This window comes from Furipterus horrens, unplaced genomic scaffold, assembly GCF_987537825.1.
Source record: "Furipterus horrens unplaced genomic scaffold, mFurHor1.1.pri manual_scaffold_2, whole genome shotgun sequence".
In the NCBI taxonomy this organism is placed as follows: Eukaryota; Metazoa; Chordata; class Mammalia; order Chiroptera; family Furipteridae; genus Furipterus; species Furipterus horrens.
Window position 1 is genome coordinate 133,786,378 of NW_028327172.1, and position 22,856 is coordinate 133,809,233.

A 22,856-nucleotide genomic window follows, 5' to 3' on the forward strand; every position below is an offset into this window, starting at 1 on the left:
AAATATAGTAAAAAAAGAAAATAAATAAAATCTTTAAAAAAATGTCTGCTCTAAGGATCTTGAGACAAAGTGCCAAAATACCAATGATATTAGGTAAAACAGTGGTAGGACTTAAAGACACTTTAAGGCAGGAGTAATTTGAGATGTTCTTTTAGCTAATTCAAATGTCTGACACCTATTGCCATCTCTTCACCTACAGCTCAATTTTAAAATCAATTCTATGACAATTTTATACCAAAAAATAGGTGTTGGAGAATTTCCCCAGAAAAAATGGTTGCTGGAGAAGTACCTTGAAGAAAATACAACTGTTGAGAGTGATCTCATAAGTTATGAGTAACATTTTTCTAATTCTTATATTTGTATATTTTTAAACTTTCCTTTTTGAGTATATTATTTTTATAATGGAAATATATTTAATTTGAAAATTGTGATGACCTTTTTATACATTTCTCTTTAGCCTGGTATATGCGATAAAGTCTGATATAACACATGCAAGTACATAGAGAAACTATGGGCACTAACAGAAAAAGCTGTCAGAGGAAACATTTCTGAAAAAAATTTAACAACAGTTTTGAAGATATGTCAAACCTTCCCTTTACTAAACAGAAAATTTGTTGAAAACTGGTTAATGATCTCAAAAACCATTCAGACTTATAGGAAAAATACTTAAATCTTATCTTAAAATAGTTTCTTTATAAATAAAAAGTCTGAAATAGTTTTGAATCCAGATTCAAATAATTCCAAAAGCATCTTAGATTAGTTTGCGCTGTAAAGAGAAAACTTTAAGCTTAGAGAAGCTAGCTCCAGAAACTCATGAAATCGTCCTACCTGACACTGAATTTCCAAAAGTAAGATACTTAACATAAAACGTGCAGGATTTCCACTTTGAGGCTTGTGCTTTATAGCGCAACACTGCAGATAGACTGCCCCAGTTGCAGCCTGCAGAGCCAACACTGGCCTCAACCATGGGCGTCAACGGCCCACCACGTGCCTCATGTCAATGTCATACTCTCATTTGTTCTTGCAGAATTTTAATGAACAGAAAACAGATTTCTGGTTCTGGGTAAGTGTTTCTTAGTTTCTTTAGCTGCATGATGAAAAGTTTGAACTAAATCCTTTTCAAGACCTCTACCAGATATAAAATTCTTACAGACACACATGCCTTGGAACTTTCAGCAAAACTCTGGAACAGAAAGCCAGAGTATTTAAAATTATGTAGATTTCATCTTTGACCTTTTTAATGCGACTACTAATAATAATTGTTCTGTTTCTTTGTTCTATACAGAAAGAGGGCCAAGCTTTTACAGATTTCTGAGGCACCTCTATAATTACTCTCTTTAATCCTCGTATTTCTTTCTTTTTTAATTTATTTATGGTTTATACTTTTTACCTTATTTTTTCATTTTTTTGTTTCCTTTTTTTCTGTTTTATCTTTTCTTGTATCCTACTTCAGATTTTGTGAAATTAGTTGTTCCTTTGATGAAATAATCACCATGAAAGTACTGGCATTCTTCAGTTTCAAAAAGAACATTATTTTTCACAGCACTGAATTATAGCCACTTAAATGTTCGGTGAATCTGTACCATCTCCTGTTCATTTAATCAAAGTGCCATTTTAATTGTGCTAGGCCACCATGCTTTCTGTCCTTTCTGCTCATCTGTGTGCTCATTTTACTGTTATTTCCCCTTAAAAACCTCCTCTTTCAAGTACATCCGACATTTTGTGAGCATTCACTCTACTTAAAACCTAATATTTATACTACCAAAATGTTGTTTGGAGAAAGGCTTTCTGGATTTTGAAATTATTTTATTATTTAGATAGCCAAATCAAGATAACACAAGGAAAAGTAGCACAGATAGCCCTGAATTTGGGAACCATGACCTTTTCCCCTTGCTCCTCGCCCCCACACATCTAAAGGATTATTGGGCCATTAGACCAGGTTTGCATTTCCTGAATCTCCACCTGTATCCAGTGTCAGAAACATGGACATGCTGAGGGGAAAGTATAGCCTAAACGTCTTCTAGGTGACTCTGGGGAAAAGAGCTTGAGGTTAAAAAGAAAAAGGTTATGTTCTCTGAGTGAAGATAACTTAGATACCTCCTGAGATTGCCTAATTTGCCCAATATGGGTCACAGTTTTGTCCCTGAACCAATCTCTGCAGTCAGAGGATGCATTGTTCAAATTGGCCATCTCTGGGTTTTATGCCCATTCCTGGAACCAGGGTTGGGTTAGTCCCACCCAAACCATGTGGACCTATGGTGGGGGAGAGCTAGCTGTTCCTTAATGGGAAGTCTAGTCTTATGATCAGAATGATGAAGTGGTGAAAGGAAACCAGGAAGTCAAAAGAAGGAGCCAATTACTGGTGATAATATTTTTTTCCTATTTAAAAATTTTAAACATTTCTTCCTTACGTGTTTCAGAGAATTTACCAGTAAAGCCATTAGGGCCTGGGGTTTACTTTAAGAAAAGATTTTTGACAGTGAATTTAATAAATATTACAGTTTTAAAGTATTTCTTAATTTCTCTTCTGAGTCCTCCTTTGACCCATGGCTAATATGGAAGTATGTTATTTAATTTCCAAATACTTGGGCTATCTTCCTGATTATTAATGTAGTTATATCAGCTTTCTTATGCTTACCAATTTCATGGTATTTCCCTTCCCTTCCATTTATTTTTTCCTAGTTATCTTTTTCCTATCTATGTTTTTCATATCATTAGAGCTTGCTTTTCTAGCCAGTGTGACAATTTCTGTCTTCTAATTGGAATCTTCAGTCTATTCAACTTAATGTAATTACTGACATGTTTGATGGTGGTCTATAATTTCACTACTTCTTTTTTGTTTCATCTGTTTTTGTTCTTGTCTACTTTTGGGTCAATTTAATATTTTTTAGAATTACATTTTAATTTCTACATATACTAATTTTTTACATAGAAAAATAATTGTAAGAAAATCTCATCAATACTGGCTGGGTAGTTCAGTTGGTTAGAATGTCATCCTGATACACCAAGGTTGTGGGTTTGATCCCTGGTCAGGGCACATGCAAGATCAACCAATGAATGCATAAGTAAATAGAGCAGCAAATTCATGTTTTCTCTCTCTCTCTCTCAAAATCAATTTAAAAAATGTTTTTTAAATTAAAAAAATAAAGAAGGGAAATCTCATCAGTATACCCAGCAGTGGTACTCCTTTTCCTTTGTTCTGGCAGGATAATGAAGCCCTTGCAAATGCTGGAGTACCGTCCCCAAAGTTCTTGACCTCTGTGAAGACTCAAGGTAATGTTCAAGTTTATTTTCTCCCTTGCATATTCAAGCTACAGAAAAAACCAATGTACTAACTCAGATTCCAGTTTGTTACAGCAAAGACAACTTTGCATAGGAGCAAAGAAACTTTATAGTGACTCCCCTAGAAGTTCACAGGTCTTTAAGTTATCCTGAAAGATGAAGAAATGCCTGCTTTTGTGAGAATTGACAGAAACATATTTTTTAACATTATAAAAATATATATCCATCTAGTTTATACTGTTTGTTTTTGTTTACTTATTTTATTGTAGTCTTTTAAAACTTTTAAAATGCTTTGTAATATGCTTTTTGAGTCTGTCCCTTTTTCCTAACTTTTTAATTATGAAAATTTCAACATGAGTTGAAAGAAGAAATAATAGAATAATAAGCATCATTCACACTTTATCTAGATTAAAATATTGTTAACATTTTGCCACATTTTCTTTGTGTGTATATAAGTGTATATATAGATGTGTATGCGGGTTACATATATAAAATAATTGTATGTAAGTATGAATATATATAATTATTTTATAAATAAGTATATTTTATGTATATGTATGTATGTGTGTATAAAACTTTATATACATAATCTTTATATATATATATAAAATTGTTAGCTGAACCTTTTTTTTATTTTTGGTTTTTCAATTACAGTTATCCCCTTTTCTTCCAATTTCTTTCCCCCACCAAACCCACCCCCTCTCCCGCAATCATATCCCTCCCCGTTGTCCATGTCCATGAGTCATTTATATATGTTCTTTGACTAAACCCTTCCCTTACTTATCCCCCTTCTCTCCCTCCCCCTTCCCCCCTATTGACTGCTATTCTGCTCTTTGTTCTATTTAGTTCTTTTGTTTGTGTTGTTCTTTAGTTTTCTGTATTAGGTGATATCATATGGTATTTTGCTTTCTTTGCCTGGCTTATTTCACTAAGCATAATTCTCTCTAGTTCCATCCATGTTGTTGCAAATGGCAGGAGTTCCTTCTTTCTTTCTGCTACATAGTATTCCATTGTGTAAATGTACCACAGTTTTTTGATCCACTCATCTACAGATGGGCACTTAGGTTGTTTCCAGCACTTAGCTATTGTAAACAGTGCTGCAATGAACATAGGGGTGCATAAGTTCTTTTGAATTGGTGTTTTAAGATTCTTCAGGTATAATCCTAGTAGTGGAGTCGCTGGTTCAAAAGGCAGTTCCATTTTTAATCTTTTGAGGTAATTCCATACTGTTTTCCATAGTGGCTGCACCAGTCTGCATTCCCACCAACAGTGCAGTAGGATTCCCGTTTCTCCACATCCTCACCAGCACTTGTTTGTTGATTTGTTGATGATGGCCATTCTGACTGGTGTAAAATGGTATCTCATTGTGGTTTTTATTTGCATCTCCCTGATGGCTAATGATGTTGAGCATTTTTTCATGTGTCTATGGACCTTCTGTATGTCCTCTTCGGAGAAGTGTTTGTTTAGGTCCTTTGCCCATTTTTTAATTGGGTTGTTTGTTTTCTTGATGTTGAGTCGTATCAGCTCTTTATATATTTTGGAAATCAGTCCCCTGTCTGTGATGTCATTGGCAAATATGTTTTCCCATATGGTTGGTTTCCTTTTCATCTTGCTGATGTTTTCTTTTGCTGAGCAGAAACTCTTTAGTTTGATGTAATCCCATTTATTTATTTTTCCCTTTATTTCTCTTGCTTTAGGAGATGTATCCGTGAAGAAATTGTTACGTGAGCTATCTGATATTTTCTTGCCTATGTTTTCCTCTAGGACTTTTATGGTGTCACGGCTTACATTTAAGTCTTTGATCCATCTTGAGTTTATTCTCGTGTGTGGTGTAAGTTGGTGGTCTAGTTTCATTTTTTTGCAGATCCCTATCCAGTTCTCCCAGCACCATTTGTTAAAGAGGCTCTTCTCACTCCATTTTATGTTCCTACCTCCTTTAGCAAATATTATTTGACCATAGAGGCCTGGGTTTATTTCTGGACTCTCTATTCTGTTCCACTGATCTATATGTCTGTTCTTATGCCAGTACCAGACTGTTTTGATTACAGTGTCTTTGTAGTATTGTTTGATATCTGGTGTTGTGATTCCTCCTGCTGTGTTCTTCCGTCTCAAGATTGCTTTTGCTATTGGGGGTCTTTTTTTGGTTCCATATAGATTTATGGAGTATTTGTTCTAGGTCTGTGAAATATGTCATTGGTATTTTAATAGGGATTGCATTGAATTTGTAAATTGCTTTGGGTAGTATGGCCATTTTGATGATGTTGATTCTTCCCATCCAAGAACATGGTATTTGCTTCCATTTATTTGTATCTTCCTTAATTTCTTTCTTCAATGTTATGTAATTTTCAGAGTACAGGTCTTTTATCTCTTTGGTTAAGTTTACTCCTAGGTACTTTATTTTTCTTGTTGCTATAGTAAATGGTATTTTCTTTTTTGTTTCTGTCTCTGAGATTTTATTGTTGGTGTACAGAAATGCCTTAGATTTCTGTATATTTATTTTGTACCTTGCTATTTTGCCCAATTCACTTATTATATCGAGTAGTCTTTTAGTGGAGTTTATAGGATTTTCTAGGTATACTATCATGTCATCTGCATATAATGAAAGTTTTACTTCCTCTTTCCCAATTTGGATGCCTTTTATTTCTTTTTCTTGTCTGATTGCTGTGACCAGGACCTCCAACACTATGTTGAATAGGAGTGGAGAGAGTGGACAACCTTGTCTAGTTCCTGAATTCAGGGGGAATGCTTTTAGTTTTTGTCCATTGAGTATGATGTCAGCCTCAGGCTTCTCATATATAGCCCCAATCATGTTAAGGTATGCTCCCTCCACTCCCATCCTGCTGATCGTTTTCATCATAAATGGGTGCTGTACTTCATCAAATGCTCCTTCTGCATCTATTGATATAATCATGTGATTTTTGTCTTTCATTTTGTTTAGGTGATGTATTATATTTATTGATTTGTGAATAGTAAACCATCCTTGCATCCCTGGAATGAAGCCCACTTGATGGTGATGTATGATCTTTTTGATGTATTGCTGGATCCTGTTTGCCAATATTTTATTGAGGATTTTAGCATCTATGTTCATCAGCGATACTGGCCCGTAGTTTTCCCTCCTTGCTGTGCCTCGACCTGGTGTGGGGATTAGGGTAATACTGGCTTCATAGAAAGAGTTTGGGATTTTCCCCTCTTCTTGGATTTTTCGGAACAGTTTGAGGAGGATAGGAGTTAGTTCTTCCCTGAATGTTCTGCAGAATTCGGCTGTAAAGCCATCCGGTCCAGGGCTTCCGTGTGCAGGGAGATCCCTGATTACTGTTTCAACTTCCCTCTCTGCCATTGGTCTGCTGAGACTCTCCACTTCTTCTTGATTCAGTTTTGGAAGGTTGTATGTTTCTAGAAATTTGTCCATTTGTTCTAGATTGTCAAATTTCTTGTCATACAGTTGTCTCTAGTAATTTCTAACTATCATTTGTATTTCTGTGGTATCAGTCGTGATTTCTCCTCTTTCATTTCTGATCTTGTTCATTTGGGTCTTCTCTCTTTTTTTCTTGATTAGACTGGCTAGATGCTTGTCGATTTTGTTTATTTTTTCGAAGAACCAGCTCCTAGTTTTGTTGATCTTTTGGATTGTTTGTTTAGTATCTATGTCATTTAGTTCTGCCCTGATCTTGATGATTTCGTTCCTTCTTCTTGCCCTAAGCTTTGTTTGTTATTGTTGTTCTAGTTCTTGTCACCCTGGCTGGTTTGGCTCAGTGGATTGAGCATCGGCCTGCGAGCTAAATGTCGCTGGTTCGATCTTCCAGTCAGGGCACATCAGAGAAGGAAAACTCTGATTCCAAAAAACCTCCGCTGCCTTGCGGCATACCTGTTCAGGGGAAAGGCTAAGGGAGTAAACCCCGACAGAAAATCCGGAGCCGGAGTCCCTAAGGCGGTTTGACGTTGTAGTCAACACCGGCAACTCCTGCGGCGCACCTGAAGCCAAGCTGTATTGACTCCATCTTTCCCTTGGATCCTTCAGCTGCGAAGAGATGGGGGGGTCTGCTGCATGGGCAACAGCAGACCCTCCATATCACCCTGCCCAGGCTCTGTAGCTTCAGCTCCACTGGAGAGGACACTGCAGCATCATCGCAAGATGTCGATTCAACACAGGAGGAGACAGATACCGTGTCACTCCCGAGTCGGACTGCACAACCATTCTCGGCGGTGCAGATAGACTCTTAAGAAGCTACACCATCGTCTCTCGAGACGGACGGCTGCCGACGACGAGTTCTTGTAGCTTCAGGGTTAGGTTTTTTATTTGAGATTCTTCTATCCTTTTCAGGTATGCCTGTATTGCCATGAACTTCCCTCTCAGGACTGCTTTTGCTGTGTCCCACAGGTTTTGGGCTGTTGTGTGCTCATTATCATTAGTTTCTAGAAATTTCTTGATTTCTTTTTTGATGTCATTGTTAATCCATTCATTATTTACTAGCATGTTATTCAATCTCCATGAGTTTGGGCGTCTTTGATTTTTTTCTCTGAGATTGATTTCTAGTTTCAAGGCATTGTGATCTGAAAAGATGCTTGATATGATTTCAATTTTCTTGAATTTGTTGAGACTTGTTTTGTGTCCTTTCATGTGGTCTATCTTTGAAAATGTCCCATGTGCATTTGAAAAGAATGTATATTTTGCTTCTTTGGGGTGGAAAGTTCTATATATATCAGTTAGGTCCATGTGGTTTAGTGTGTTGTTCAATGCCTGTATATCCTTGGTGTTTCTTTGGTTTGATGATCTGGCTATTGTTGATAATGGAGTGTTGAAGTCCCCTACGCTGAGTGTGTTGTTGTTGATATCCTTTTTGTGGTCTTCTAGTATTTGCTTTATGTATTTGGGTGCTCCTATGTTGGGTGCATATATGTTTATCAATGTCATATCTTCTTGATGGATTGTTCCTTTAAGTATTATGAAATGTCCTTCTTTGTCTCTTTTTATTGCCCTTGCTTTGAAATCCATTTTGTCTGATATGAGGACTGCTACCCCGGCTCTTTTTTCCCGGTCCGTTTGCTTGGAAGATTTTTTTATATCCCTTTACTTTCAGTCTGTGTAAATCTTTTGTTTTGAGGTGTGTTTCTTGTAGACAGCAAATATGTGGGTCCTGTTTTCTTATCCATTCCATTACCCTATGTCTTTTAATTGGAGCATTTAATCCATTTACATTTAAGGTTAGTATTGACATGTATTTATTCATTTCCCTTTGTACCTCTGTTCCTCTCCTCTCTTGTTCTTTTTTTCTTTTTTCTTAGAATACACCCTTTAGCATCTCTTGCAATGCTGGTTTGGTGGAGATGTATTCTTTCAGTCTTCCTTTGTCTGAGAAACTCCTTATTTCACCTTCTATTTTGAATGAGAGCCTTGCTGGGTAGAGTATTCTTGGTTGTAGGCCTTTGTTTTTCATTGCTTGAAATATTTTTGACCATTCCCTTCTGGCTTATAATGTTTCCGTTGAAAAATCAGTTGATAGCCTTATCGGAGGTCCCCTGTATGTTATTTGCTGTTTTTCTCTTGCTGCTTTTAGGATTCTCTCTTTGTCTTGAAATGTTGCCATTTTAATTATGATGTGCCTTGGAGTGGGTTTTTTGGGGTTCCTCTTCATTGGAACTCTCTGTGCTTCCTTAACTTGTATAACTTTCTCTCGTCAGGTTTGGAAAATTTTCTGTCACTATTTCTCCTATCAGTTTTTCAATTCCATGCTCCTTTTCTTCTCCCTCTCTAATTCCAATGATCCTGATATTATTTCTTCTCATGCTATCCTGTAATTCCCTTACATCTTGTTCATATTTTTTCAATCTTTTTTCATTTTGCTGTATTGTCTGGGAGTTTTTCTCTACATTATCTTCTAACTCATTAACCCGATCCTCTGCTTCGTTTAGTCTGCTTTTGACTGATTCTACTGTGTTTTTCAGTTGAGAGATTGAATTCTTCAATTCTTCCTGGTTCTTGTTAACAGTTTCTATGTCTTTTTTTATGCTGGTGTAGTTCTCTGCAAGGTCCCTGTAATTTTCTTGGAGCTGCTGGTAACTTCCTTGGAGGTCGTCATAATTGTTTTTAAGAATGTCGAGTATATTGAGCTTCTTTACCACCATTGTTTTGAGTTCCATGTCTGACATTTGGGCTATGTCTATTTCATCTATGTCTCTTTCTGAGGATTCCTCTTTTCTTTTCATTGAGGGGTTATTTTTGCGTCTTACCATGTTGGATTCTTTTTGTTTGTTTTTATTTATTTATTTGTTTTTTGGGGGGGATGGTCTGCTTTGACTTCCCTCCTTTGTGGTATGAGATTCTTTATGGGAGATCTGGGGGTTCCAGTGGTGCAATCTCTTTGATATCCCGAGCCTGATGTTCTTGAGTTACCCTTTATGTCATTTGTTTATGCTGTCTGGTTATATTTCAGATGTTCTTTGGTAGGATCTTCCTTCTGGCTAGTTGGTTGGGAGTCACTCTATCCACTTTGTCTTGAGTTCTTTTGTGGAGATGCTGTTAAAAACATAAACACACAGCCCAGGCAGTAGACCCACACACTCAAAAAATATCCCCCACCCTCTATCCCGCTATCGTCTGCCAACGAGCCCGTATTAATACAAATGTAAAGAGATTAGAGCTTTTATACTATAAGAAGAATAGATAAGAGTTGTTTTTAGGGAGGAAAAATATAATTTTTGATAGAGAGGGTGATAGATTAATAATAGTTGAGACTATGCAAGCCAGTAGGTAATATTTACATTGTATGTTAATAAAAATAGAAGAAAAGGATGGAATAATGCATAATATAGTATGAAAGTGGGATTGTATTGTATTGGGTTTATATAGTAATTATATTCTATTATTTAGAGTGATAGGGGGGCTAAACTAGACACACAAACAAATAAACAGAGATTGAAGAGAAAGGATGAGAAGGAGAGGTTATATGCAACATGTTTGAGATAAAGTTTGTTTTTCTTTTGGAAGGGAAAAAAACAGACAAGAAAAAGAAGAAAGAAAAGAAGAAAGAAAAAAGAAGAAAAAAAAGTAAAAAAAAAAAAAATTAAAAACAATCCCAAGAAAAAAGAAAGAAAAGAATAAAGAGGAAAGAAAGAAGAAGAAAGAGAGAAAAAAGTGAAAAGAAAAAAAGAAAAAAAAAAAGGGGATGTTTTTACTCCATTTTAGCCTTGGTGTGTTGCCTTCTTTTTCTGCGTCCGCAGCTGGTCTAGTGTGGCGGTTCAGAGGTTCTCGTTTCTTGCAGCACTGGTGTGCGCCTGCGGTTGCCTCAATGGTGCACGCCCATGGTTGCCGGCACGGCGTGCTCCCTTGCTGCCCGCTGGAGCCAGCTGAGGTGTCCTTGCGCGCACGCCCCTGCACGGGTGGGGCGGCCCGAGAGCTTGCCCCGCGATTGGCGCCTATTGTTGCCAGGCTGGGGTGTTTTCGCGTTCGCTTCGAGGTGTCCCCGCACGCGTCCCTGCACGCGTAGGCGGCCTGATAGCTTGCCCCACGATTGGCGCCTATTGTCCCCGGGCTGAGGTGTTTTCACGCTCAAGTGCTCGTGCCCTTAATCCCGCTGAGCCGAGCTCCGGGAGTTGGTCTCTCGCCTCTTAGGGCGGGACCACGGACACTTGTGCTCAGTGGAAGTGAGCGTCTGTGAGTCGCTGCCGCCCGCTGTTCCCGTGCTGCAGCCGCCCGCCTCCCCTTACCCGTCTGGGCGGGCACGAGCAGAGCCTGAGCTAGTGGTCTGCTTTCCGGCCCGGGGCCCGGCGCCCACGGGAGCTGTCTAGGGGTATCTGTGCACGGACCTCTGCGTGTTCAGTGGGCCCTCCCTGTGCCCGTTGGGGCACTGATCTTATGTCCGTTGGGGAGTGTCCGAGGGGCGCCTGGCCTCATTGCCCCACGCACCTGGGCCAGTGAATGAGAGCACTTCCCTATGCGCGCCCCCGGTACCCAAGGGTAGGGTTGGGGAGTGGATGAGCGCGCCTCTGTGCCTTCACTCCTCAAGAATGGCCTACCACCCCCAAACTTTCCTCCCCTTTCCACCGTCCACTATAGAAAAATATAAAGGAGAGTTATGTTCTCACTTGCCTGGGAGCACGCTGTCTCCTGTCCTTCAGCGCCAATGCCACTTGGTCGAGTGAACCTTTTGAAGTTACAGATAGCATACATCTCCTAAAAGCAAAGACATTTCTTTTCATAGCCACAGCAACATTTTTACACTTAAGATAATTACTATAATTTGATAACATAAATACTTAGCTCATGTTCAAATCAGGATAAGTTATAATAATGGTAGACATTTCAAAACAACTTTTTAGAGCAGTAAATTGATTTCTAATGATGATCAAAAGCTGACATTTCAGTGTGTCACCTTAATTCTGTAGGGTGGTATATGTACCATTTATACCACTGGATAATGATAAAAATAATATTAATAATAAGAAGAGATATTTATTGAACCATCATTGGAACCAGACACACATGCTGGGCACTTCATATATATTTGTTCTCTTAATTCTTAAAACTGCCCTTTGATGTTCTACAGATTAAAAACAAAAACAAAGCTCTGAGAGGTTTAGTAATCTCACATGATCACAGTGTTAGGAAGGGGTAGAAGTTCTGTATGAGTCCAAAGCCTTCTCTCTCCACATGCTGCTTTCCTGTGTTACCAACCTTAAAAACATTCCAATGGCTGCACATGGACCACAGGAAAGAGAAGAGGGGCATGCTGACCAAGAAGTATGGACAGGGATGCATGTGTGGAATGGTTTTGGAGGGAGTACTTCTAACCCCTGTGCTTATGTGCAAAGGAAAAAGGAAATGTCCAGGACTCTGGGTCCAAATCCTCCCCAGCACTCGCAGTGTTACACAACATAGCAAGGGAAGTGCCATGACTAACAGCCTGCCACACTGTGGGCCATGGGAACACCTTGTCTGTGTCCCTCCCAGGATCATTGCACACCCTTCTACCTGATGAAGTACTGACCAGATTTCATCTACAACGAGCCCACTCTGCCAGGCTTTGAGCCCAGCCAGAGGTGGGCCATACACACTTCCATGAATAGTCTGTGCAAAATCCATAGTGTGGACTTCAAGGCTGCAGGCCTATAAGACTACAGGAAACATGGTGAGCACAAGGCCGCTTGTCTATAGTGCTGAACATTTCTTTGCTGTTGCCTCTGCTTTCAGGATTTGCATGGTATCAGGGTGTTAATGCACCAAGCTGTTGCTAAATGTGAGATGTGCTTATTAGCTTCCTACCTGGAAATTCAGTTTCATTTTAATGGAGATGTCACTTACCTAGACATTTTGTCCTGGTAATCCCTTCATGGACACAGAATCTCTCTTCCCTGCAACTTTTATCTCACTAGGTCATTTAAATCTGTCTTTTTTCTGATACTGGCCAAAGCCATTTAAGATATTTTCTTCTTTGTTTCTCATCCTTTCACTTAAGTGTTCTTTCAACAGGGATAGATTTTTAAAATGTCATCATGCCAAAGTGTTTTGTTTGTGTAGTTTTTTACTGCTTTTTATTATTATTGTTTAATGTCTGAGAGTTCTAATTGCTCCTCATCCTTGTCAGCACTTTGTATTGTCAGTTTTTTTTTTTTGTTTTTTTTTTAAGTCAGGTGTATTGACCTATAGCATTCTACGAAACTTGACAAATGCACAGTTGTATAATGGCTACCACAGTTGTCTCCATGCTTTTGCATGCAGAAATGTCAGCATGAGCTAAAGAATCTCACTTTTCCATCCTGCAAAGTTCAAGAATATCTGACTCTTGACCAGTATGAATCCTTGACCAAAGTCAAAAGAATCTATCAGCTAAGCTATATATTCCTTTTTATCTGCTTTTAACCAAAACATGCCTGGTTTTCTGTGGGATCATATCAAAGGCTGCAATATGTATCCAAAGTACATCAACTTTCTCACATTTCTGCTGAGTTATTTCAAGTTACACCACTCAACACACAAATGATTTAAGTCCCCAAAACTAACAGCTTAAGATACTTTGTTACAATACAGGAGGCTTGCCAAATTTCCAGTCCAAATTGAGGGGGGTCCTCACTGCCTCACCCCTTCTTCAACCAGATCCATATCGTCTCCCATATTCTAACCTATGGACCAGAGATACACACTCAGTAGGAGTTCCCTTCCATCTTGGTGGCCTCTTTGGGAAATACACTAAAAATGTATTTATAGTTCTTCTGAAGTTCAAATTTAAGTGGGCATCCTGTATTTTTTTCTGGAAGCCCTAGTCACTAGGGATAGAGCCACAGGCAAAGATAATAGATGTCACCTATATTGATCCATTGTTTCAGATGGAAAGAGCATTGGCACAGAAGTTAGATGCTAGGTGACCTTAGACAAGTCACCTCAATTTGTCAGTTTTTTCAATAGTAAAGGTTTGGTAAAAAATAAATTAATATAAAATAAAATAGAATAAAAAATAACATCACATCACAATCAACATCACATCACATCAACATCACATCACATCACAATCAACATTATAATGATTGATTTGATGACCTTTTAAGTTTTGTAGTTAAAGAGTAAATATAAGGTTAGAATACATAGATTAACTTTATCATGATAAGATAGCAAAAAAATTGATACTCAGAAAAAATTATAACTAGTCTAGAATAATCTAGAATTTATGTCTATGTACCTCTCTTTTCCTTATACATGCCTCATAACTGAAAGAAATTTCTCAACTAGAAATTCTTAGAAAAATGTTTCTGAAATGCATATGGTAGAAGTAATGATAGATGGATGGGGGCACTAACAGTGAAAGTTTAATAAAAATACATTCATCTGACCTTTCTTTTAAAGAACAGTATTACCTTTGACCTCTACAAAGGTATTCTAATGCCTAGCAACTAAACAGTTACTTTTGTTTTTAATGTCAAATTGGGCATATGCTCCTTGTGATTTATATCACAACACTAGTGCCATGACCATGAGAGAAAAGAAAAATGTCTTTGAAATAACATATTTAAGATGTCCTTGTCCTGTCACCCTCCCACCCCCACACTCACCCCTAAGATACATAACATTGCTTTAAAAATCTGGAGGGATTCTGGTAAAAAAGGAAAGGAAAAAAGAAAGAAAGACATGATCTTCTGAAGAAAAGTGCCATTTACATTTTAACTATGAGTATTAAGCATATTTTCATAGTTGATATGTATATATTATATAACTTTAATAGTAATAAAACTATTGGAAAATCTCCAAGTTGGTATTGACTGCCAAGGTGATTTCAAAATCTCTGGTGATTTTAGGGTCCTCAGAATGCAGATTTGGGGAGCTGTTTTAACAGTGGACACCTGTGGCTTGTGCTGTGCTAAGTCACTCTGGCAGATATTTAGTTGTCCTTCAGGAATTAAGGCTGTACTTCATGGGTCTGAGAGGCCAGCTTTCCCTATCCCATTATCAAGTAACATCAATTGCTACTTAAACATTATGACAAATGACAGAATAACTTTTTGTTTCAATCTTTTCTGGCCTATCAATACATTGGTCAACTTGGGCCTCTAGTCTGTCGATATTACACAAAATGTTTCCAGAATGTGTTGCTTGCTGTCAGGTCTTTTGTGCTTGTGATTTAGCATCATTCTGAACCATGCTCTGCACCTCCTTTCATTCGCCAAAGGAGGGTAGGATCCTGGGTCCTTAGAGTTTACAGCTTTATTGCAGTAAGAGGATAAGGGGAAGCAGTGCCTCTGGGGGATTCTTGTGTTCGCATTCAATCTTGAACCGAGAGCAGTTGCCTGGGAAACAAAACCTAAAAAAAAAATTATTTTTGCATGCATCTTCGAATCTTCAAATGGAAGGACATGCTTCTGTGTTCAAAGGAAGTCCTCTTAAGTCTAAGTGTTATCTTCCTAACTCACCTCGGCACACCACAGATACATTTTAGCACACTGATAATCAAATAGAATATGCAAATGATAAAAACAGAAACAAAAACTGTTCTTCTCTGGTCATGTGAGTTGTGAGGCAACAGCGAGCAGCAGAAAGCACAAGCTGCAATGCAGTTAGAAAACTCATTTTCAGAACATACCTCCACTGGTAACTCACATTTTAACTGATGGTGTGAGCTCCTAGTCTCAGCTTCTTCACTGGTAAAGAGAGAGCTGGTCTGGTTGCCAGGACACCATCTCTCCCGACTCCCTAACCTAGATCTAATAATTTCCTGGACCTGTGAGATTCTTTCTTAAAGCTGCTGGTCAGTGTCTTTCAATAAATCTTTACTGATCACTAAGGTTGTCACTATTGTGGGGGTGGTAGAACTCTTGCTTTGCACTCTTATGTTCTGCAGCTAGGGCCTGTGAAGTAAGCTGACAAAAGACAGAATGACAGAAGAAAAGGTTTATTTTGTTAGCACCTGGGAACTTCACAGAAAAAAAGTGAAAGCTGAAAGAAGTAGTTAGGCTCGAGAGCTTATATACTGTTTTAACAAAGGGTAATAAACTAGGGAGAAGTGAAAGGAAAGGGGATTTGATTTCTAGGGGTAATAGATTTGGGGAAGATGAATGTATGGGGGAAACTAATGAAATATGCAGGTTATTGGTAAGGTTTGTGATGCAGTCCCAAGTCAGCGTGTGTCTCCAGTGGTAAGAGCCATCTCTGGTGACTGAGAGTCGTTCCCCTCTTCGTGGTACAGGAGAGGGAGATACCTTTACAAATAAAATGCATGCCCTGTTTTTTTAGGCAGAAAGTAGGGCAAAGTGTTCCTCCCGTATCTGCTGTTTCTCAATTGCCTTCAGCTTAAAAGAATCTTACACCAAAGTGGTGTATTTTGGGGTGGCAATTCTCATCCCTTTAATTAGCTGGATTTTTTCTGGCACTCTTTTTTATAGATTAACTTATTTATCCATTACTTATTGAGAGCATTAATTATAAAAGGGGATAATCTTTTTTTTTTTTTTTTTTTGCATTTAAAGTATGAAAGAAAGGCACTGATTTTTCAGAGATAATGTAAGGTGAAGCGTGTATATTTATTAGGATTGTGCCAGACACAATTGTCATAATGAGTGTGTGTTCATGTGTGTGTCTGCCACCAAGTATGTGAACACAAAACAAGTGCTTGAAATAGAAATTATGCTTTCTGTCTAAGGGGTGTATTGTATTTTATTCTTAAAATGTATACTATGGCAATAAGAAAGCCTTGTTCTTGGTCTATGGATAGGGTGGGCAATTACTTTGAGTTATATAAACAAAAAACAGTTTTTCTTGAAGATGGTCTAAAAATTTATTCATTATTAAATAAGTAACAATGTGCATTTTTGTGAGCAGCACATCATTTTTGGGTGTTCCATAGTCAATGGCGTGTAACAGGAGTGCTTTAAATTAACACCTGTTTTGCAGTTTCTTCAAGAGCAGGTAACTTTGCTTCAAGTGAACACTGTTTCCTGTGCCTGGTATTTCATTACTTCTGTCTTCAAATGCCCAGATCCAGCCCACTGCTTCAGGCCTATTTCAAATGTTCCCTTGCCCAAACCTGCTTTGATGCTTCTCTCCCCTCTTGGAATTGCCATGGAGACAATTTGTCTATGTCTGTCTTATGAAACGATCACTCTCTACCATACATAACTCTCACTTCACTGCATGACTTTGATCTTCTATGAAGGTGAGAGCTCCTGAAGACAGAGTCACAAAGACCAGCACAGTGCCTTGCCCAAAGCTGTCCTCGGTAAATATTTCACACAAAAAAAAATGAAAAGGAGGAGACCATACAGTGAGCTCTTGACAGTTCTTGGATAGAATAACCCCCCTGTTTTTATTTTATTTTTTAGTATATTTTATTGATTATGTTGTTACAGTTGGCCCAATTTTTTCCCTTTGTTCCCCCCCACCCAGTACCCCCTTCCCTTCAGCAATCCCACCCCACCTTAGTTCATGTTCATAGGTCGTGCATATAAGTTCTTTGGTTTCACCCTTTCCTATATTATTCTTAACTTCCCCTGTCTATTTTGTACCAACCGATTATGCTTCTTAGTCCCTGCACCATATCCCCATTTCTCACCCTTTGCCCTCCCACCTGATAACCCTCCAAATGATCCCATGCCTGTGATTCTGTTCCTATTCTGGTTTTCTTAGTTGGATTTTGTTTTTAATTTTTAGGTTCAGTTGTTGAGAGTTGTGAGTTTGTTGTCATCTTAATGTTCATAATTTCGATCTTTTCCTTAAGTAAGTCCCTTTGACATTTCATATAATAATGGCTTGGTGATGATGAGCTCCTTTAGCTTTACCTTGTCTGGAAAGCACTTCATCTGCCCTTCCACTCTAAATGATATCTTTGCTGGATAGAGTAATCTTGGTTGTAGGTCCTTGCTTTTCATCACATTGAATACTTCTTGCCAGTCCCTTCCTGCCTGCAAAGTTTCTTTTGAGAAATCACCTGATAGTCTTATAGGCACCCCTTTGTAGGTAACTCTCTGCTTTTCTCTTGATGCTTTTAACATTCTCTCTTTATCTTTCACCTTTGGCATTTTAATTATGATGTGTCTTGGTGTGGTCCTTTTTGGCTCTAGCTTGTTTGGGACTCTCTGTGCTTTCTAGACTTGTATGTCTATTTCTTTTGCCAAATCTGGGAAGTTTTCTTTCATTATTTTTTCACATAAGCTTTCAATTTCTTGCTTTTTTCTTCTCCTTCTGGCATCCCTCTGGTTCAGATGTTGACATGTTTAAAGTTGTCCCAGAAGTTCCTAAGCCTCTCCTCATTTTTTTTTTCAATTCTTGTTTCTTCATTCTGTACTGGTTGACTGTTTTTTTCTTTCTTATGTTCCAAATAATTTATTTGAATCCCAGTTTCCTTCCCTTCACCATTGGTTTTGTGTGGATTTTCCTTCATTCCATTCAGCATAGCCTTCAATTCTTCCCTTATGAGTCTGCCATACTTAAGCATATCTGTCAAGTCTGTGAGCATCTTTATCACCAGTGTTTTCAATTCTTCATCTGTTAGGTTGGCTTTCTCCTTGTTTGTTAGGTTGGTTATCTCCTCATCACTTAGTTCTCCCACTGGAACCTTGATTCTGTCCCTCTTTTGGGCCATATTTCTCTGTTTCCTTATCTTGACAGGCTCCTGTGTTTGTTTACCTCTGTCTTATGTAGAGCTATCACTCCTGTTATGTTGTAAGGAGCAGCGCCTTAGGTATTCATCAGTACAGGGTGACCCATTTCACCATGTTGTGGTGCTATGTGTGGGGAAGGGGTCTGAGAGGGAACAATACCACTTTCTCAGCACTTGCCCCTTTTCCAGGCACTTCTCCCACTTCTGTATGGAACTGGTGCCTCTTTAGTTGTTGCCCTTGCTATCATTCCCAGAGTGGGTGAGTCTGCGTACATTCTAGGACTGTGGGGGCCCTTTAAACAAGTGGACTCTGCCCCAACCCCCACCTTTTTGCACAGTCAAAAGAAATAAGGTTTTATTTTCCCTAGCACTGGGACCGTGAGCTGTGCAGTGTGGTCTGGTGCTGGGAGTGCTCCCCCGGTGTCCCTCCCAGCTTTTTAAAATGTGTAACTGCACTTTCCACTGGCCTACTGCTGCTGCCGCTGTTTCCACCACCTCACTGCGCCCTCTCCCCCCCGGCTGTGCCCTCCTACCTGTCTCAATGAGTATTTCTTCTTTATATCTTTGTTTGTTGGACTTTCATGCAGCTCGATTTTCTGGAACTTCTGATTGTCTCTAGTTTTGAGGTAGTTGTATTCCTTCTTAGTTGTGGAGGGAGACCCAGCATGTCTGTCTAGGTCTCCATCTTGGCCGGAAGTCAGAATAACCCCCTGTTGATTGCATTTGAAGAACCTTTTGTTCACTTATTTTCAATGAGTATGTACTCAAGGAATATGATTTGATATTAATAAAAACCTGAGCAAAACAAAAACAAGTAGCACAGTAAATCTTAGGCAAGATGACAAATGTCAGTCCAAATACATATTTTGGTCCAACATGAAATATAAGTTATTTATTTATTTATTTTCTCCCCCACCGAAATATAAGTAATTTAGACATCATTCTCTGTTTTTGGATGACTTACTGCCTGATTCTCCTATTAACATGGAGGAGTTGAAGTTGACTGTGATATATGGGTGTGTTCGGGGTAGGGAACAATCATTTGGAACTTAAATAGATAAAACCTTTTTCAAAGAACTGCTTGCATTCAGTTGGTACAAGTGGGTCTGACCTACCAACAGCAATAGCTTAACCAGGGGTTACCCAAATGGCACCTTCCCAGAGAGTGCTGGGTAAGACAAAAAGGATATGGAAAACCAGCTGATTGCCTAGGCATCTTCACAAGTGAACTTTTGAGTCTCCAAAAAATGACTGCAGGAAAAAGCATTGCTGACACATGGGGAAATAAAGCCTTCATATGAATCTGAATGAAAAGGGCACATTTCCTGATCATCTTATAGTTGCCAAGAGAAATAAGTCACTAAGATAGTATAACCTGGCTTAAAACAAAGACTGACACATTTTTAGATAATAAAGAAGATCTCCATCCCAGAGATCTAAAATGAAATATAATAAAAATAATAAAAGCTACTAAGTGCAACAACAAGAAAGAAATGTGCAGAGTGCACAACACAGTCCATAGATTTGTACTCAGTGTTTCAATAAAATGTTGTTTCACCGGTACAGAGAGTAACGTTTCATTGCTCCTGTCAGTCAAAGAGAGCAACCAAAATATTGGCCTTTACCAGATCCCTATGGATTAGGAAAGTTTTTTCTTATAATAAAGATTCTGGCCCTGATAAACTGATTTTAGAGAAAGCCTGCTAATACTGTTGTTCTGAGTTTGCAGAGCTGAGTAATTAAAGAGGCTGTGCCCTTAAATAGTGTCCTTCCTGTTGCAGAACAAAAGAGATGAGTCAGCTTAATAATCTCTGCTTATCAGTAAAAAATAATGGGCATTGCCAACTATCTTCCCCATATAGGCTGCTGATGACCTAGATGGTAATATTCTTAGTTGCCATGTGATACCTAGGGTGGGTTCCATAACTCTACAGTGAGTTTTGTTGCTTCAAGGTTTGACCTTCTCTTTTCAGAAGGGATTCCTTTGGGGCCAGGAAGAGCTCCACTGAGCCAAAACCAGGAAACATTTACTATGATAGCATCGGCTGTATGTGGCTACCGAGCACTTGAAATGTGGCCAGCCTTCATCTGGGTGTGCTATGAGTGTAAAATACAAGCCAGAGTTTGAAGACTTCATATGAAAAAAAAAAAAAAAAAGAATGTAAGATATTTCAATAGCTTTTTATATTGATTTCATATTGAAATGACAATACATTGGCTATATTGGCTTAGATAAAGTGTATGTTAAAATTCATTTTACCTGTTTCTTTTTCCAGAAATGTGGCTTTAATGCATGTGGCTTAATTTAATGTGGTTATTAGAAGATTGAAAATTACATCTGTGGCTGGTATTCCTGGCTTGCATTATATTTGTATTGGACAACTCTCATATAGGGGAAAGGCCTTATTATTTTTTTTTAAAAAGGCCTGTGGCCATGTTCAGGTTCCAGACCATGATCTTCAAAATGCCCACGGCTAAAACCAAGAGGCTGTGGAAATGTGTGTCAGATAGAAGGCCAGTGATAAAATAGTAGTTATCTGGTCTGAAGAAATATGCTCCTTCCATTTCTTCATGCCTAAAACTCAAACTCCTTAAAACAATACCACATGACCATATTTATGTTTTAAACAATTCTAGTCATTTAAAAACAATTCCTTTTGGCTGGAGGCTTTTTGGCTTGAGATGTGGCCTTCCACTCATGCAATAGACTTAATGCCCTAAAGAATGAGGCTCAAATGTTGTATAATCATTAGAATAAATTTGGTACTGATGACGTTAAATAAACCCGATACTGATGAAGTTAAACATCATGAAATTGTTGCTGAATCCAATGGCTACTGCTGGGTAAGCAACAAGGAAAAAATTCTTTTCTTCATCATATTTTCCCTGTGATAAAATTCATCGTGAGAACTCAAGTATATTCAGTAAGTGTTGTCTTAGTTCATTCAAGTCACTATAACAAAGTGCCATAGTCTGGGTGGCTTGTAAACAATAGCCCTTTATTTCTTGCAGTTCTGGAGATTGGAAATCTGAGATCACTGAAATCAAGGTGGCAGCATGACCAAGCTCTTGTGATGCTCTTGTGAGGCTCTTGTCTAGGTTATAGATGGCAAACTTCTCCCTGTGTCCTCACATGGTGAAGAGAAAATGAGCTAGCTCTCTGGCCTCTCTTTGTTTTATTATTTTATTTTATTTTACTTTATTTTAATTAATTTATTTATTGCATTTCAAAGTACTTTTATTTTCAGAGCCTGCTCAGTCTTTGAAAAGATATGCATATTTTTAACTTATATTTTATTTGTTATGCTATTACAGTTGTTCTAATTTTTCCCCCTTTGCTCCCCTCTACCCAGTACCCCTCTCCCCCACAGGCAATCCCCATACTATTATTCATGTCCATGAGTCATGCATGTAATTCCTATACTGTACTTTAAAGCCCTATGGCTATTCTGTAACTACCAATTTGTACTTCTTTTTTAAACAAATATTTTATTGTTGTTCTATTACAATTGTCCCTATTTTTCCCCCTTTGCTCTCCTCCGCCCATCCCACCTGCCCCTTCCCCCAGTCCCACAGACAATCCTCACCCTGTTGTCCATGTCCATGGATCATTATTACATGTTCCTTGGTTAGTCCCCTTTCCTTTCTGTCCAGCCTTCTCCCCCGCCCCTCTCCCTTCTTGTCCCTGTCAGTCTGCTCCTTGTTTCCATGCCTCTGGTTCCATTTTGCTTGTTTGTTTTGTTCATTAGGTTCCTCGTATAGGTGAGATCATATAATATTTGTCTTTTGCTGCCTGACTTATTTCACTAAGCATAATATTCTCCAGTTCCATACATGCTGTTGCAAAAGGTGGAAGTTCTTCCTTTCTACTGCATAGTATTCCATTGTGTAAAGGTACTGCAGTTTTTTGACCCACTCATCTACTGATGGGCACTTAGGATGTTTCCAGCTCTTGGCTATTATAAATAACACTGCTATGAATATTAGTGTGCATAGATTCTTTCAAATTGGTATTTCAGGATTCGTAGGGTATAATCCCAGCAGTGGAATCTCTGGGTCAAAAGGCAGTTCCATCTTTAGTTTTTTGAGGAAATTCCATACTGTTTTCCACAGTGGCTGTACCAGTCTGCATTTCCACCAACAGTGCACTAGGGGTCTCTTTTCTCTACATCCTTGCCAACACTTGTTTGTTGATTTGTTAATGATGGCCATTCTGAACGATGTGAAGTCAGATCCCCACCTCACTGTGGTTTTGATTCCCATCTCACTCCCAAAAGATCCCTCCTGAATTTTTATCCCACACAGGGATGTGGAACCAGCCCATTATACATTTCCACCCCTTCTCCCTATCTGGATGGATGTAGGTTCTTTAATTCCATAACTGTCAGAATTTCATTCAACATTCAACTTGATTTCTGGTGGTTCTAAGTGGTGGTTGTTCTATATTTTAGTTGTAAATCTGTTGTGGTTGTGCAAGGCAGTGAGCCGTGTTTACCT

The 22,856-nt window shown here is 38.6% G+C and overlaps 1 long non-coding RNA gene across 1 annotated transcript; it reads left to right on the forward strand.

Moving 5' to 3' along the window:
* Positions 1-820: 820 nt before the first annotated feature.
* On the forward strand, positions 821-3,277 carry LOC150019538 (uncharacterized). The gene is made up of 2 exons (XR_016509259.1): positions 821-1,063; positions 3,207-3,277. It is a non-coding gene; the product is annotated as an uncharacterized LOC150019538 (long non-coding RNA).
* Positions 3,278-22,856: the final 19,579 nt, after the last annotated feature.